General features: G+C 48.8%; 4 non-coding genes and 2 pseudogenes across 4 annotated transcripts; all 6 read left to right on the forward strand.

The window, feature by feature from the left end:
• The first annotated feature begins 4,612 nt into the window (after positions 1-4,612).
• LOC119889575 lies at positions 4,613-4,792 on the forward strand (annotated as a pseudogene).
• Positions 4,793-5,760: 968 nt separating this feature from the next.
• LOC119889587 lies at positions 5,761-5,873 on the forward strand. Its single transcript, XR_005442115.1, has one exon. It is a non-coding gene; the product is annotated as a U5 spliceosomal RNA (small nuclear RNA).
• A 183-nt stretch (positions 5,874-6,056) lies between these two features.
• On the forward strand, positions 6,057-6,248 carry LOC119889570. Its single transcript, XR_005442102.1, has one exon. It is a non-coding gene; the product is annotated as a U2 spliceosomal RNA (small nuclear RNA).
• A 969-nt stretch (positions 6,249-7,217) lies between these two features.
• On the forward strand, positions 7,218-7,330 carry LOC119889588. Its single transcript, XR_005442116.1, has one exon. It is a non-coding gene; the product is annotated as a U5 spliceosomal RNA (small nuclear RNA).
• Positions 7,331-13,166: 5,836 nt separating this feature from the next.
• Positions 13,167-13,341, forward strand: LOC119889576 (annotated as a pseudogene).
• Positions 13,342-14,308: 967 nt separating this feature from the next.
• LOC119889590 lies at positions 14,309-14,421 on the forward strand. The gene has a single exon (XR_005442117.1). It is a non-coding gene; the product is annotated as a U5 spliceosomal RNA (small nuclear RNA).
• Positions 14,422-17,094: the final 2,673 nt, after the last annotated feature.

Raw genomic sequence — 17,094 nt, forward strand, 5'->3', positions numbered from 1 at the left:
ATGGCAGAAAGTGCAATCTTTGTGGAGAAACAAACCACCTCTTCAGAGATTGCCCTAAGTCGTTTGCCAACAAATTAAAGGCAGCAAAGGCACAAAATGGCGGACAAGACGAAGCAGTTAGAGAGCTAATTGAAGAGGCTGGGCTGGAGAATTCAAATCTCCCGCCAAATCCTGTGATTGGAGGAGAAGGACCAGTAGAGGCGGGAGAAGGGGAGGGGCCTGCAGCTGCCCCACAAGTGGAGAACAGGGAGAAGCAGTGGCAGTGCAGGCAGAAGGCGGAGCTAGCTCAGTGACTGGCTCAGAACAAAAATTTGGCCAGTCACAGAGTGATAGCGAGGATGTCCCCCTCCCCAATGCCCAGCCGGCCAAGAGACTAATTTCAGAATTGTCTTCTGAGTCTCCTGGAGCCTCGGAAAAGAGGGGAAGAGCTGAGAGCTACTCAGACAGTTCATCTGTGGAGGAGCCCAGAGTCTTCCCCTCCAATTCGCCTAATGAAGTCTCTTTTTTAACTATAGCTCTGCAATCAACCCCTAAGGACTCAAAGCTCAATGCACCCTGCGTCAGAGGCCAACTCCTAGAGTCCGAAAGGGAAATGGAGCTCAACCCCGTCATCTCTCACCCATGAGAATGAAGGAAGAGCTCCATTCACAAGAAATCCACTAACTGCTGTTTTTTAAACATTTGAAATCCCCCTTTTTTTTAGTCTTTTAAGATGTCATACCTGCAAATTTTAACCATACTCATGACACTCACCTTCTCAACTATCAATGTGAGGAGTGTGAAGTCGAGAGTTAGAGCCCAGATTGTTTTATCCTTTCTTAACTCTTTTAAGTCTGACGTGTTTTTAATACAGGAATGCGGCCTACCATTTTTAAAACACTACAGAGAATGGGAGGAGTTATGGCCACAAACGTCGATATGGAGCGGCTCAAATGAAAACAAAAATGATGGAGTGGCCATTTTAATAAAAAACCCTCTAGTCTGGTGAAGGGCAGCACTGTGGTGAGAGATGGTCGGGCACTTTTAACACACTTGACTTTTATGGGGAAGGATTTTAACGTCTTAAATATTTATGGCTTTAATGACAAGAACGACAGGTATGACCTTTTAGAAGACCTGCAGCCCCACATGCTAGGCAGGGCACCTTTAGTTGTAGGGGGGGATTTTAATTGTATTTTAAGCAGGAACGACAGGAGAAGAATAGGGGACGATTTTAAAGTGGACAAGACTTCAGTTTTACTTCAAAGCATATGCAGTGATTTTAGACTTGTGGACTGTTTTAAAACCATGCATCCCAGAGAGGAGGGCTTCACCTGGTTCAGTAGTGATGGCACCCGAGCCTCTCGCATAGACTACATTTTATCACGTGATTGCCCACCAACCGATGCTAGATTGGAACCTGTTTTCTTTTCTGATCACGCAATTCTTTCCTGCACCCTTTCACTCTCTTCCGGTGTGACGGCAGGAAGTGGTCTGTGGAAGCTCAATTGCTCCCTGTTAGAAGACAGGGAGCTAGTTAGGCTGTACAGGGAGCAATACCGAGAGTGGCAGACCCTTCAAGACTTTTACGATACACGTGCACAGTGGTGGGAAATGGTGAAGGGAAAGACAAAGACGTTTTACAGACAGGCAGGGAAAAGAAAGAAAAAGAGGGACAACAGACGCATGTTGGGACTGCAGAAACGGCTTCAGAGGTATTTTAAACTAATCCAACATGGAATGGATTTTAATGAAGAGATAAAACAAATTAAAACAGAGATGTCGGTTTTAGCAGAAATTAATAGCAAAGGTGTGATTTTAAGAAGCAAGGAAAGGGAAATAGAGGAAGGAGAGAAGTGCACAAGATATTTTTTTAAGAAAATCGTAAATAAAGGGGGGGCCATGTTGAGACTTAAAAAAGAAAACGGGTGCACAGCTGACACAACAGAGGAAATCAAAGAAACTGTCGAACATTTTTACCGTGAACTGTACGCATACAAAACTGTTAACGGGGACACCATGACCGAAGTTTTAAAATCCATTGACCAAGCAACAAACGACAACGTGCTTTTAACCCAAGATTTTACGATACCGGAATTAAACAAATGCATCAAATCTTTTAAGACAGGGAAGTCGCCGGGAGAAGACGGGCTTCCCTTGGAATTTTATCTGACATTTTGGGACATTTTAGCACCAGACTTGCTTGCTGTTTTTATGGATTTTGAACAAATGGACCGACTTCCTGACAGCTTTAGAGCAGGGATAGTGACTCTCCTTCACAAAGACAAAGACAAGACGGACTTGAAAAATTGGAGACCTATCACACTCTTAAATTTTGACTGTAAACTTTTTAGTAAACTTTTAGCCTCACGCATGTCCTTGTTTTTAGAAGATCTGATTCACCCGGATCAAGCCTGTGCCGTCCCGGGGAGGAAGATCACCGACAGCCTCGTACTGATCCGAGATACCATCTGTTACGCGAGAGACAGAAACATTCGGCTAGTAGTCCTGAATTTAGATTTTGAGAAAGCCTTTGATCGGGTCTCGCACCAGTACCTTTTCCAGGTACTGCAAAAAATGGGGTTCCCGAGAAGGTTTATAGCCTGGGTGGGACTGCTGTACCGGGAGATCAACAGCAAATTCATTGTTAACGGGCATCTGACAAGAGCAGTGGATATAAACTGCGGTGTCCGTCAGGGTTGTCCGTTATCTGCCCTCCTCTACGTTATCTGTATAGAACCACTGGCACAGACCTTGAGAAGGGACCAACGAATCCATGGGGTAGGAGTCCCAGGGAGCGGGGGACTCGAGACAAAATGTATTTTATATATGGACGACATCAACATTTTATGCACTGACCTTTTATCTGTCAACAGGACGCTGGACTTGACTGACTGGTTCGGACAGGCCTCTGGGTCAAAGCTGAACAGAAGCAAGACCCAAGCCCATTTTTATGGACCGTGGACAGCGACTGAGACGACAGGACTCCCCCTGACTGTGACCCAGACTGACCAAAAAATACTTGGGATCAGGTTTGATAGGGAGGGGGAGGGGAAAACAATTGGGCAGACATAGTAGGGAAAGTCAGGCAGAGACTAGGGTACTGGACACTTAGAGGACTGACTTTAGAAGGAAAGGTTTTAATCATCAAAGCAGTGATTTTACCTTTGCTTTTACTCATCAGTTCTGTTTTTATCCCGCCTAGGAGAGTGATCTTAGACCTGGAACGAGCCATCTTTTATTTTTTGTGGGGCTCCAAGTGGGAAAGACTGAGACGAAGCGTGATGAAGAAGCCAAAGGAGAAAGGAGGAAAAGGAGTGCCAGACCTGCACTTGTTCCTAGGAAGCAGATACACAGCACTACACATCGCAACCGCCACAGCCCCATCCAGAAACCCCAAGACCGCAGCAATGACACGGTTCTGGATGGGGTCCTACCTCAGAAAACTTAAGATCTTACCCACAAGTCTCAAAGTACCAGTGTCTTTTAACCTGCCACCAGCCTATGCTTTTATCCAGTCATTTTTAAGGCATTTTAACCTTGAGCAGGAGGAGTTGCAGGTTTTAACCACTCACCGCTCTCTCATTTCTGTTGTGCAGGAGCGGGAACCAGTGAGTCCAGTGCGCGGGCTTGCATTCGGCGAGCCCTCAACAGTTTGGCGCAACGTGAACCATCCAGCTCTTCCAAACAGACTCCGGGACCTGTCATGGATGGTGGCTCATGAGATCCTCCCAGTCAGGTCCGTAATGCACTCCCGGGGCATGTCGGCGCACTCAACTTGCCCCCGACCAGGTTGTGGCGCGCCTGAGTCGGTAAGGCATCTGCTCTGGGAGTGCAGCGCTGCCGTAGAACAGTGGGCAACGGCCGGCTCCTTGCAATTCCCGTACTTGCCAGCAAGGGAGGTCCTCACACCACAGCTGGTGCTGTACGGGGTGAGCCAAGGAAATCAGATACCAGCACGTACATTTGCCAAACAGTGGCTCACCCTAGCCGCCATCAAAGACGCCATATGGACCTCCAGAAACTTGCTGGCAAGAAAGCACATGCAGATCCCCCCCGTGGCTGTGATCCGGATGGCCGCAGCAACGGTCCAAACGGCCAGAGCTGCAGGCGGCGGGCCTAGGACACAGCCACAAAGAAGAATCGCCTCTGTGCCCATTCGGACGGAGGAGCCGGAGCCACACAAGGAAAGTTCAAGGCAGCGGCGGCCTGACCCTCCGGGTGAGGTTGGTGGGAAGGAGCTACAGGGTGAGGGTCTCCTCTGAGCGCCTGCACAAGATCCCGAGAGTCCAAATCTGTTTGGGGGAGCTGAATGAGTTCCCCTTTGATAGGGACTCACTACACTCCTGCACAACAGTGGACTTGGAGAAGAGCTTTTATTATCCATTTATTTTTTGTGAGTTTTATTTTAACAAATGCACTCCGCTTTGAAGACTTTTAACAGACACTCACTGACATGGACAAGCTGAAAACCATTTTATACCTTTAATTTATGACGTTATCTGTAATGCATTTTAAACACTTTTTTTAAATGTTGTTTTACAGAGAACATTTATCTATTTATTGACGTGTTGTATTTTAAAAGGGTAACTTGGAATTGACATATTATGAATCATGTTTGAATTGAGTGTCAATAAAATTTTTCTCAAAAGAAAAAAATCTGTTCTTATCAGTTTAATATCTGATATGTCCCCTATAAGGGGGCAACATATTAAATGGATTTTTAGCACCGGGAGCTGAGACGAGGGGCTTGCTCCGTCCACTCCACGCATCGACCCGGTATTGCAGTGCCTCCGGGGGCGGTGCACCCTTCTCCTGCCTTGTGTAAAACCAAAATACTGACCCAAACGCAGAGGTTCGTCGCTCTGCCGGACGCCGGCCCGAAAAAGGCGCCAGTCGAGGGGGGCGGCCAGCTGAAGCCTCGAAGAAGGCAGCGAGATTTGCACTTTATGATTGGCAGACGACGAGGGGATATTTGGGACCGGCATGGCTGTTAAATGTGCCCTGCACTTCCCCTCCCTTTCTCCCACTCGTCATCGAGAGCCCGAGTATTTCGGATGCTCGGTAGCCTGTGTCCAAAAGCCAGGCCTTCATTTCTCCGATTGGATAGAGCCTCTCAGAAGGTGGGGAGGGGACACTGCGGCGCCTCCGTAGGCCCGGCACGGTTGGCCAACACGGTGGAGGAACCGCAGCGTAGAAAGGATACAAGAAACTAAAACACCTCAAATGAAGCAAGAAAACCTGCTACAACTGCTAAATCGGTGAATAAAACACACTTACCTTCTCGTCTTTGGTCTGGTCAAGGTGGCAGTCCGGCAGAGGACAGGTAGGCAGTCCTCGGGACCAATGAATTCCTTGTTGCAAAAGTTTTTCAGCTACGGCAAAGTTGAAATTTTATTCACAAGGAATGAGGTGAATCTCCTCCCAGAAAAGCTGGTGACACAAAACGAAGCCCCAAACCGGCAAAGGTTTTAACCAGAAAGAGGAGGCCATTGCAGTCTTGGCCAAAAGGCCGAGAAGCGATCGGCCACATTTCCCCTCCCTTTCTCTCACTCGTCATCGAGAGGCTACAAGAGCCCGAGTCGTTCGGTAGCCTCTGTCCAAAAGCCAGGCCTTCGTCTCTCCGCAGCCCGATTGGATAGAGCCTGCCATGACCTGGGGAGGGGTAGGGGAACGGGCGTGGCCTGGTACTTGGGACTCGAGAGGCAGAGTGAGGCTTACCGTGAGGGTAGTGGCCGGGACGACTAGGCTCGTCGGCGGCTCTGGAGGAGGGGCCCGTACTTACTCGGGTTTCTCTTCATAACGTACAAGTCTTTCGCCTTTTACTAAAGACTTCCGTGGAGAGGGACGCCAATGAGTTAAAACTATTTTTGGCAGGCTCTGCCGTGTGGCCGAGCCTCGTGCGTTTGTGAAAAGGAAATAAAACGCCGCCCCCGGCAAGGTTGAGCGGTGCGACGAGGCGCGCTCGGGAGGAGGTGCTGAGACTCAGCCGTTGTTATGCGCAGTTGAAACCACTGCGCCACGGCAGGGGGAGAACTGCTCCGGGAGGTGGGCGCTGGAAGCAACCAGCGGGGGTTATCGCTTCTCGGCCTTTTGGCTAAGATCAAGTGTAGTATCTGTTCTTATCAGTTTAATATCTGATATGTCCCCTATAAGGGGGCAACATATTAAATGGATTTTTAGCACCGGGAGCTGAGACGAGGGGCTTGCTCCGTCCACTCCACGCATCGACCCGGTATTGCAGTGCCTCCGGGGGCGGTGCACCCTTCTCCTGCCTTGTGTAAAACCAAAATACTGACCCAAACGCAGAGGTTCGTCGCTCTGCCGGACGCCGGCCCGAAAAAGGCGCCAGTCGAGGGGGGGCGGCCAGCTGAAGCCTCGAAGAAGGCAGCGAGATTTGCACTTTATGATTGGCAGACGACGAGGGGATATTTGGGACCGGCATGGCTGTTAAATGTGCCCTGCACTTCCCCTCCCTTTCTCCCACTCGTCATCGAGAGCCCGAGTATTTCGGATGCTCGGTAGCCTGTGTCCAAAAGCCAGGCCTTCATTTCTCCGATTGGATAGAGCCTCTCAGAAGGTGGGGAGGGGACACTGCGGCGCCTCCGTAGGCCCGGCACGGTTGGCCAACACGGTGGAGGAACCGCAGCGTAGAAAGGATACAAGAAACTAAAACACCTCAAATGAAGCAAGAAAACCTGCTACAACTGCTAAATCGGTGAATAAAACACACTTACCTTCTCGTCTTTGGTCTGGTCAAGGTGGCAGTCCGGCAGAGGACAGGTAGGCAGTCCTCGGGACCAATGAATTCCTTGTTGCAAAAGTTTTTCAGCTACGGCAAAGTTGAAATTTTATTCACAAGGAATGAGGTGAATCTCCTCCCAGAAAAGCTGGTGACACAAAACGAAGCCCCAAACCGGCAAAGGTTTTAACCAGAAAGAGGAGGCCATTGCAGTCTTGGCCAAAAGGCCGAGAAGCGATCGGCCACATTTCCCCTCCCTTTCTCTCACTCGTCATCGAGAGGCTACAAGAGCCCGAGTCGTTCGGTAGCCTCTGTCCAAAAGCCAGGCCTTCGTCTCTCCGCAGCCCGATTGGATAGAGCCTGCCATGACCTGGGGAGGGGTAGGGGAACGGGCGTGGCCTGGTACTTGGGACTCGAGAGGCAGAGTGAGGCTTACCGTGAGGGTAGTGGCCGGGACGACTAGGCTCGTCGGCGGCTCTGGAGGAGGGGCCCGTACTTACTCGGGTTTCTCTTCATAACGTACAAGTCTTTCGCCTTTTACTAAAGACTTCCGTGGAGAGGGACGCCAATGAGTTAAAACTATTTTTGGCAGGCTCTGCCGTGTGGCCGAGCCTCGTGCGTTTGTGAAAAGGAAATAAAACGCCGCCCCCGGCAAGGTTGAGCGGTGCGACGAGGCGCGCTCGGGAGGAGGTGCTGAGACTCAGCCGTTGTTATGCGCAGTTGAAACCACTGCGCCACGGCAGGGGGAGAACTGCTCCGGGAGGTGGGCGCTGGAAGCAACCAGCGGGGGTTATCGCTTCTCGGCCTTTTGGCTAAGACTGCGATCGCCTCCTGTGTCTGGATAAAACTTTTGCCTGTTTGTGGCGAAGTGTTACCAGGTTTTTGGGAGGATACTCACATTATTCCTTGTGAAGAAAATTTCAACTTTGTTGTAGTTGAAATTGTTTCACACAAAGGAATTCATTGGTTCAGAGGACTGCTTACCTGTACTCTGCCGGAATAACATCTCGACCAGGCCAAACAAGACAAGGTAAGTGTGTTTTATTCACCTTTCTAACATTTTTAGTAGATTTTATTGCTCTTTTTAGAGCATTCTTTTACCTTATTTTAGTTGACTTGGTTTTAGACTGTTTTAGGTGTTTTAGCTTCTTTTTACCACTTTTACGTTGTGGTGCCTCCACCATGGCGGCCAACCATGCCGGCATGAGGAGGCACCACAGTGTCAGATTTACATTCAAAGAAAAAGATGGGAAAACCCTTGTTATGTCAAGGCTGACTTCTCAAGGAAAATGATCCAGAACATTTTGAAATTCTCCCCGCAGGATATAAATTGTATTTTGACTCTGCCATTTGGAAAAGGTTTCGATGTGAGTTTTGTCTCTGCTGCCGTGTTCAGAGATTTCTGGACACGCTTCGAAAATGAAAAACCCCAGTTTACTGCATTTAATGTTGAGAAACTGACTGATAATGCCGCTAAAACGGTAATTGTCAGAATGTTCAATGAGACTGTGAATGCAGATGACATTTGTTTGTGGCTGGGCAGATTTTGCACTGTTAAAGGCCAGGCTACCAAAGTGAGAGATGAGGATGGCATCTGGAATTGCGCTTGGAGGGTCCCCATCCAACAATGGCAAGACCCTCAAGGCTTCCAGGGCCTGAAACATCTGCCATCCATGATAGTTCTGGGAAACAACAGGGGCTACATTCATTACCAGGGCCAGCCCAAACTCTGCCGCAAGTGTGGTGAGAATGGGCACCTGGCAGAAGCGTGCCAGCAGATCATTTGTGGTAAATGTAGAGAAATTGGGCATACTTTCGAGGAATGCACCAATGGCAGAAAGTGCAATCTTTGTGGAGAAACAAACCACCTCTTCAGAGATTGCCCTAAGTCGTTTGCCAACAAATTAAAGGCAGCAAAGGCACAAAATGGCGGACAAGACGAAGCAGTTAGAGAGCTAATTGAAGAGGCTGGGCTGGAGAATTCAAATCTCCCGCCAAATCCTGTGATTGGAGGAGAAGGACCAGTAGAGGCGGGAGAAGGGGAGGGGCCTGCAGCTGCCCCACAAGTGGAGAACAGGGAGAAGCAGTGGCAGTGCAGGCAGAAGGCGGAGCTAGCTCAGTGACTGGCTCAGAACAAAAATTTGGCCAGTCACAGAGTGATAGCGAGGATGTCCCCCTCCCCAATGCCCAGCCGGCCAAGAGACTAATTTCAGAATTGTCTTCTGAGTCTCCTGGAGCCTCGGAAAAGAGGGGAAGAGCTGAGAGCTACTCAGACAGTTCATCTGTGGAGGAGCCCAGAGTCTTCCCCTCCAATTCGCCTAATGAAGTCTCTTTTTTAACTATAGCTCTGCAATCAACCCCTAAGGACTCAAAGCTCAATGCCACCCTGCGTCAGAGGCCAACTCCTAGAGTCCGAAAGGGAAATGGAGCTCAACCCCGTCATCTCTCACCCATGAGAATGAAGGAAGAGCTCCATTCACAAGAAATCCACTAACTGCTGTTTTTTAAACATTTGAAATCCCCCTTTTTTTTAGTCTTTTAAGATGTCATACCTGCAAATTTTAACCATACTCATGACACTCACCTTCTCAACTATCAATGTGAGGAGTGTGAAGTCGAGAGTTAGAGCCCAGATTGTTTTATCCTTTCTTAACTCTTTTAAGTCTGATGTGTTTTTAATACAGGAATGCGGCCTACCATTTTTAAAACACTACAGAGAATGGGAGGAGTTATGGCCACAAACGTCGATATGGAGCGGCTCAAATGAAAACAAAAATGATGGAGTGGCCATTTTAATAAAAAACCCTCTAGTCTGGTGAAGGGCAGCACTGTGGTGAGAGATGGTCGGGCACTTTTAACACACTTGACTTTTATGGGGAAGGATTTTAACGTCTTAAATATTTATGGCTTTAATGACAAGAACGACAGGTATGACCTTTTAGAAGACCTGCAGCCCCACATGCTAGGCAGGGCACCTTTAGTTGTAGGGGGGGATTTTAATTGTATTTTAAGCAGGAACGACAGGAGAAGAATAGGGGACGATTTTAAAGTGGACAAGACTTCAGTTTTACTTCAAAGCATATGCAGTGATTTTAGACTTGTGGACTGTTTTAAAACCATGCATCCCAGAGAGGAGGGCTTCACCTGGTTCAGTAGTGATGGCACCCGAGCCTCTCGCATAGACTACATTTTATCACGTGATTGCCCACCAACCGATGCTAGATTGGAACCTGTTTTCTTTTCTGATCACGCAATTCTTTCCTGCACCCTTTCACTCTCTTCCGGTGTGACGGCAGGAAGTGGTCTGTGGAAGCTCAATTGCTCCCTGTTAGAAGACAGGGAGCTAGTTAGGCTGTACAGGGAGCAATACCGAGAGTGGCAGACCCTTCAAGACTTTTACGATACACGTGCACAGTGGTGGGAAATGGTGAAGGGAAAGACAAAGACGTTTTACAGACAGGCAGGGAAAAGAAAGAAAAAGAGGGACAACAGACGCATGTTGGGACTGCAGAAACGGCTTCAGAGGTATTTTAAACTAATCCAACATGGAATGGATTTTAATGAAGAGATAAAACAAATTAAAACAGAGATGTCGGTTTTAGCAGAAATTAATAGCAAAGGTGTGATTTTAAGAAGCAAGGAAAGGGAAATAGAGGAAGGAGAGAAGTGCACAAGATATTTTTTTAAGAAAATCGTAAATAAAGGGGGGGCCATGTTGAGACTTAAAAAAGAAAACGGGTGCACAGCTGACACAACAGAGGAAATCAAAGAAACTGTCGAACATTTTTACCGTGAACTGTACGCATACAAAACTGTTAACGGGGACACCATGACCGAAGTTTTAAAATCCATTGACCAAGCAACAAACGACAACGTGCTTTTAACCCAAGATTTTACGATACCGGAATTAAACAAATGCATCAAATCTTTTAAGACAGGGAAGTCGCCGGGAGAAGACGGGCTTCCCTTGGAATTTTATCTGACATTTTGGGACATTTTAGCACCAGACTTGCTTGCTGTTTTTATGGATTTTGAACAAATGGACCGACTTCCTGACAGCTTTAGAGCAGGGATAGTGACTCTCCTTCACAAAGACAAAGACAAGACGGACTTGAAAAATTGGAGACCTATCACACTCTTAAATTTTGACTGTAAACTTTTTAGTAAACTTTTAGCCTCACGCATGTCCTTGTTTTTAGAAGATCTGATTCACCCGGATCAAGCCTGTGCCGTCCCGGGGAGGAAGATCACCGACAGCCTCGTACTGATCCGAGATACCATCTGTTACGCGAGAGACAGAAACATTCGGCTAGTAGTCCTGAATTTAGATTTTGAGAAAGCCTTTGATCGGGTCTCGCACCAGTACCTTTTCCAGGTACTGCAAAAAATGGGGTTCCCGAGAAGGTTTATAGCCTGGGTGGGACTGCTGTACCGGGAGATCAACAGCAAATTCATTGTTAACGGGCATCTGACAAGAGCAGTGGATATAAACTGCGGTGTCCGTCAGGGTTGTCCGTTATCTGCCCTCCTCTACGTTATCTGTATAGAACCACTGGCACAGACCTTGAGAAGGGACCAACGAATCCATGGGGTAGGAGTCCCAGGGAGCGGGGGACTCGAGACAAAATGTATTTTATATATGGACGACATCAACATTTTATGCACTGACCTTTTATCTGTCAACAGGACGCTGGACTTGACTGACTGGTTCGGACAGGCCTCTGGGTCAAAGCTGAACAGAAGCAAGACCCAAGCCCATTTTTATGGACCGTGGACAGCGACTGAGACGACAGGACTCCCCCTGACTGTGACCCAGACTGACCAAAAAATACTTGGGATCAGGTTTGATAGGGAGGGGGAGGGGAAAACAATTGGGCAGACATAGTAGGGAAAGTCAGGCAGAGACTAGGGTACTGGACACTTAGAGGACTGACTTTAGAAGGAAAGGTTTTAATCATCAAAGCAGTGATTTTACCTTTGCTTTTACTCATCAGTTCTGTTTTTATCCCGCCTAGGAGAGTGATCTTAGACCTGGAACGAGCCATCTTTTATTTTTTGTGGGGCTCCAAGTGGGAAAGACTGAGACGAAGCGTGATGAAGAAGCCAAAGGAGAAAGGAGGAAAAGGAGTGCCAGACCTGCACTTGTTCCTAGGAAGCAGATACACAGCACTACACATCGCAACCGCCACAGCCCCATCCAGAAACCCCAAGACCGCAGCAATGACACGGTTCTGGATGGGGTCCTACCTCAGAAAACTTAAGATCTTACCCACAAGTCTCAAAGTACCAGTGTCTTTTAACCTGCCACCAGCCTATGCTTTTATCCAGTCATTTTTAAGGCATTTTAACCTTGAGCAGGAGGAGTTGCAGGTTTTAACCACTCACCGCTCTCTCATTTCTGTTGTGCAGGAGCGGGAACCAGTGAGTCCAGTGCGCGGGCTTGCATTCGGCGAGCCCTCAACAGTTTGGCGCAACGTGAACCATCCAGCTCTTCCAAACAGACTCCGGGACCTGTCATGGATGGTGGCTCATGAGATCCTCCCAGTCAGGTCCGTAATGCACTCCCGGGGCATGTCGGCGCACTCAACTTGCCCCCGACCAGGTTGTGGCGCGCCTGAGTCGGTAAGGCATCTGCTCTGGGAGTGCAGCGCTGCCGTAGAACAGTGGGCAACGGCCGGCTCCTTGCAATTCCCGTACTTGCCAGCAAGGGAGGTCCTCACACCACAGCTGGTGCTGTACGGGGTGAGCCAAGGAAATCAGATACCAGCACGTACATTTGCCAAACAGTGGCTCACCCTAGCCGCCATCAAAGACGCCATATGGACCTCCAGAAACTTGCTGGCAAGAAAGCACATGCAGATCCCCCCCGTGGCTGTGATCCGGATGGCCGCAGCAACGGTCCAAACGGCCAGAGCTGCAGGCGGCGGGCCTAGGACACAGCCACAAGAAGAATCGCCTCTGTGCCCATTCGGACGGAGGAGCCGGAGCCACACAAGGAAAGTTCAAGGCAGCGGCGGCCTGACCCTCCGGGTGAGGTTGGTGGGAAGGAGCTACAGGGTGAGGGTCTCCTCTGAGCGCCTGCACAAGATCCCGAGAGACCAAATCTGTTTGGGGGAGCTGAATGAGTTCCCCTTTGATAGGGACTCACTACACTCCTGCACAACAGTGGACTTGGAGAAGAGCTTTTATTATCCATTTATTTTTTGTGAGTTTTATTTTAACAAATGCACTCCGCTTTGAAGACTTTTAACAGACACTCACTGACATGGACAAGCTGAAAACCATTTTATACCTTTAATTTATGACGTTATCTGTAATGCATTTTAAACACTTTTTTTAAATGTTGTTTTACAGAGAACATTTATCTATTTATTGACATGTTGTATTTTAAAAGGTAACTTGGAATTGACATATTATGAATCATGTTTGAATTGAGTGTCAATAAAATTTTTCTCAAAAGAAAAAATCTGTTCTTATCAGTTTAATATCTGATATGTCCCCTATAAGGGGGCAACATATTAAATGGATTTTTAGCACCGGGAGCTGAGACGAGGGGCTTGCTCCGTCCACTCCACGCATCGACCCGGTATTGCAGTGCCTCCGGGGGCGGTGCACCCTTCTCCTGCCTTGTGTAAAACCAAAATACTGACCCAAACGCAGAGGTTCGTCGCTCTGCCGGACGCCGGCCCGAAAAAGGCGCCAGTCGAGGGGGGGCGGCCAGCTGAAGCCTCGAAGAAGGCAGCGAGATTTGCACTTTATGATTGGCAGACGACGAGGGGATATTTGGGACCGGCATGGCTGTTAAATGTGCCCTGCACTTCCCCTCCCTTTCTCCCACTCGTCATCGAGAGCCCGAGTATTTCGGATGCTCGGTAGCCTGTGTCCAAAAGCCAGGCCTTCATTTCTCCGATTGGATAGAGCCTCTCAGAAGGTGGGGAGGGGACACTGCGGCGCCTCCGTAGGCCCGGCACGGTTGGCCAACACGGTGGAGGAACCGCAGCGTAGAAAGGATACAAGAAACTAAAACACCTCAAATGAAGCAAGAAAACCTGCTACAACTGCTAAATCGGTGAATAAAACACTTACCTTCTCGTCTTTGGTCTGGTCAAGGTGGCAGTCCGGCAGAGGACAGGTAGGCAGTCCTCGGGACCAATGAATTCCTTGTTGCAAAAGTTTTTCAGCTACGGCAAAGTTGAAATTTTATTCACAAGGAATGAGGTGAATCTCCTCCCAGAAAAGCTGGTGACACAAAACGAAGCCCCAAACCGGCAAAGGTTTTAACCAGAAAGAGGAGGCCATTGCAGTCTTGGCCAAAAGGCCGAGAAGCGATCGGCCACATTTCCCCTCCCTTTCTCTCACTCGTCATCGAGAGGCTACAAGAGCCCGAGTCGTTCGGTAGCCTCTGTCCAAAAGCCAGGCCTTCGTCTCTCCGCAGCCCGATTGGATAGAGCCTGCCATGACCTGGGGAGGGGTAGGGGAACGGGCGTGGCCTGGTACTTGGGACTCGAGAGGCAGAGTGAGGCTTACCGTGAGGGTAGTGGCCGGGACGACTAGGCTCGTCGGCGGCTCTGGAGGAGGGGCCCGTACTTACTCGGGTTTCTCTTCATAACGTACAAGTCTTTCGCCTTTTACTAAAGACTTCCGTGGAGAGGGACGCCAATGAGTTAAAACTATTTTTGGCAGGCTCTGCCGTGTGGCCGAGCCTCGTGCGTTTGTGAAAAGGAAATAAAACGCCGCCCCCGGCAAGGTTGAGCGGTGCGACGAGGCGCGCTCGGGAGGAGGTGCTGAGACTCAGCCGTTGTTATGCGCAGTTGAAACCACTGCGCCACGGCAGGGGGAGAACTGCTCCGGGAGGTGGGCGCTGGAAGCAACCAGCGGGGGTTATCGCTTCTCGGCCTTTTGGCTAAGATTGAGTAAGAGGAGGATCTGGTTGACAGTCTACAATGATCGTCAGCTAACTCACAGCAGGTGCATGCCGTGCTGAAAAATACGCTTAGGTTTGTGTGGAACAGTACCGACGAGTTAATGGAGAGAAAGATTTTTGGACAAGCCATTCTGTTTGGAGCTCTGTGCCTCAAGATTGACGACCTTCTGTGTCTGCAGAAAAACGCCACGGACAAGTATTACGACGTCACGTTTTACACCGTTACCAAGATGGAGGAGGTGAAAGGATTAGCACTTCGATTGGCAGACGGATTGCTGAAAAACTTCAGGGTGCTCAGCCTGTCGTACTGGTGAGCGCATTGTGACTGTGCACATTTACAACCCTTGGGTGTCAGAGGAAGCAACCAGGTATTTTCTTGCCAGGTACGTGACTGTGTTAACAAGTATGGGACATTAAGGATGTGCTGGGGATAGGACCGGAAAACGGCAATTCCGGTCATGCTGAAGGAAGACCCGAATGGTTGATGGTTTTTGCCATCCCCCCACTACCTTCACCATTGGCTCCATAGAGGTTTCCTAGTCTATGGGGGTCAGCCGCTGTACTGCAGGCAATGTGCTTCATATGGACACCTGGCAAGGTCTTGCAGACAGGTGCGGTGCAGAAACTGTGATAGTTTGGGACACACCATGAGAAATTGTGATCAGCCAAAAAAATGTAGTTTATATGTGGGCTGGAAGGACATTTATTTGGGCATTGCCCAGAAGTGGGGTCTTCGTATGCACGTGCTGCCAGACGGGAGTCGGTGGCCCCAGGTGCGCAACACAGGGATGGACCCGCATGTGACGACCCACGCTCCACATCCTTAAGAGCAATTGAGGACGTAATTGCCGAGCTCACGGGAGGAGTGGTGGAGACAAAGGGGGCAGATGCACCGGAGGTGGTGTCAGTCCAGGCAGAGAGCGGGACGCCTGGGGGAAGCAGGGGGGGGAAGCTGAGAGTTTGTAGGAGGCTTCTTCTTATTGAGTGGGTCGCGGGGAAGAAAGGAGGAAAAAGTAAGAGAAAGAGGGCAAAGACGAGCTTGTTGCTTTCACCACCATCCTCTCCTCTGCTCGTTGAGGCGAACAGGTTTGGGGTACTTGTTTCTGAGGTTTGGGAAGAAATGCAGGAGGGAAAGGAGACTGGACAGGTGCATGAGATCACTGACAATGCGGCAAAGGAGGGGGGCAGCGCTGCGGCAGCTGTGGACATTGCCTGGAGAGTGAGGAAGCTGGGGAGGCGTTAACCCAGAAAGGCATGACTGCATCGTCCAGTAGTAAGGTTCCAGCTAGCGGTGTCCCAGGAGAGCCTCCCTGCATAGCTGTATTCTCCTCGGATGCTCCTCCTGCCCCGAGAAGCTGCCCCGTACTCTCAGAAGATAGCCCTTCCAGTTCAGAGTGCTCTTTCCCACTGAAGGAGCCAGATGAGGAGGACTTTCTGCCATGATTGGTGGAAAGAGCAACGTGAGTGAGCATACTGTTTTGGGCTCCTTTTTTTCTGTCACTTCCTCCATTTTTCTTTTTTTTTGCATAGTCTGTCTTTATTTCATATATTAACTATAAATGTGAGGGGGTTGAGAAATGCACAAAGAGAGCAGTAGTTTTTCTCATTTAGTTCAGTGGATTTTTCTTTGTGCCTCTTGCAAGAGGTCCACCTAAAGACTGTGAGGATGTGAAGGGGTTCACAAAAGAGTGGGTTAAAGGGACTCTAGATGGAGCATTGGGGGGTTCACTCATCTGGGGTGGGGACGTTAAGTGGGAATGTGGAAGTTAAAATAGTCGGGAGTTTTTCTGTGATACAGGGGAGGGTTTTGGTCACAGATGTTGACTGGAAGGGTAGAGTTTAAGAGTGGTAAATATATATGCCCATGCTGCACCAAAAGAACGAAATGAGCTATTTCTTAAGTTAACACCGTTTTCATGACCAATCGTCATGTAATCGTTGGAGGTGATTTCAACTCTCCTAGTGAGGGCAAAAATGGGAGTTAACTTCCATAGTTTGGTAAAAAAGTACAGTTTAGTTGATAGTTTTAGGAGTTTTAACTCTGATGACCCTGGTTTCACATGGGGAAACAGTAGAGGGGCACGGAGTAGAATAGATTATTTTTGTCCGTTAGATTTTCAGGTGTTTGAGGCACAAGTGTCACCTGTTTTCTACTCAGATCACAACATGCTCTCTGGTATTAAACCTGAAGGTGACATGTTTTGGGAAAGGGTACTGGAAATTGAATAACAGTATTCTTGGAGCCCGGCAGTTTAGGGTAGGGTTCAGAGTTTCTTCAAGGAGTGCATTAAAATGAAGATGTTTTATGGTAATGTATCTGGATGGTGGGAAAGCACAAAGGTCCGTATTAAACATTACATACAGTGTACTCAAAAGAATCCAAAAAGCGGAGTTTAAAGAACGAGGGGAGGAAATTGACGATCCGGGGGGCTGGTAGAAATTGCTTCGG

This window comes from Micropterus salmoides, unplaced genomic scaffold, assembly GCF_014851395.1.
Source record: "Micropterus salmoides isolate LMB-PRFRI ecotype aquatic unplaced genomic scaffold, ASM1485139v1 Ms_hic_scaffold_548, whole genome shotgun sequence".
NCBI lineage: Eukaryota > Metazoa > Chordata > Actinopteri > Centrarchiformes > Centrarchidae > Micropterus > Micropterus salmoides.